The 560-nt window shown below is 37.0% G+C and overlaps 1 protein-coding gene across 2 annotated transcripts in view; it reads right to left on the minus strand.

Annotated features, from left to right (window-relative positions):
- LOC106872195 (gonadotropin-releasing hormone receptor) overlaps window positions 1–560 on the minus strand; it is a 787,632-nt gene that overhangs the window by 536,166 nt on the left and 250,906 nt on the right. The window lies entirely within an intron of this gene.

Here is a 560-nt window from a genome sequence, read left to right on the forward strand (position 1 = left end):
ATATATATCTGTATATATACGTCTGTGTGTGTGTGCGTTCGTGCGCGTGTGTGTGTCTGTGTGTACACCAACACACACACACACATTCACGGAACAGTTAGAAAATTGAAATGCTTATCGTTTTTTTCTGTGGGTTTTTTTCCTGTTTCCTGCAAAAATCTATCAACAATTAACTTCAAACGCAACTCCCTACAGCCATCGATATCTAGGTGTCATTAGTGTCTGCATATATGTTTATGCACACATACACACACGCACACGCACAGACACACACACATACGTGAATGTATATATATATATATATATATATATATATATCATAAATATAAGGGATTAGCAATTGAGTTGCTTCTCCAACATACTGAAAATTCAGAAACAGCAGTCAAAGAACTACCGCTTCTAAACTACAAATTTTTCTCCAAAACGGATGGCGATATTTATGGCACACATAGAACAAAAAACCGGAGGGAAAAGCACAAACAAAACAAGCCTTTAGTTAATTGGGTACGAATCGTTTCATGGTTAAGCGAGCGAAAACTTCACTATTCCAATCTTCAGCC

The sequence above is a fragment of the Octopus bimaculoides genome, chromosome 9, assembly GCF_001194135.2.
Source record: "Octopus bimaculoides isolate UCB-OBI-ISO-001 chromosome 9, ASM119413v2, whole genome shotgun sequence".
Taxonomy (NCBI): Eukaryota; Metazoa; Mollusca; class Cephalopoda; order Octopoda; family Octopodidae; genus Octopus; species Octopus bimaculoides.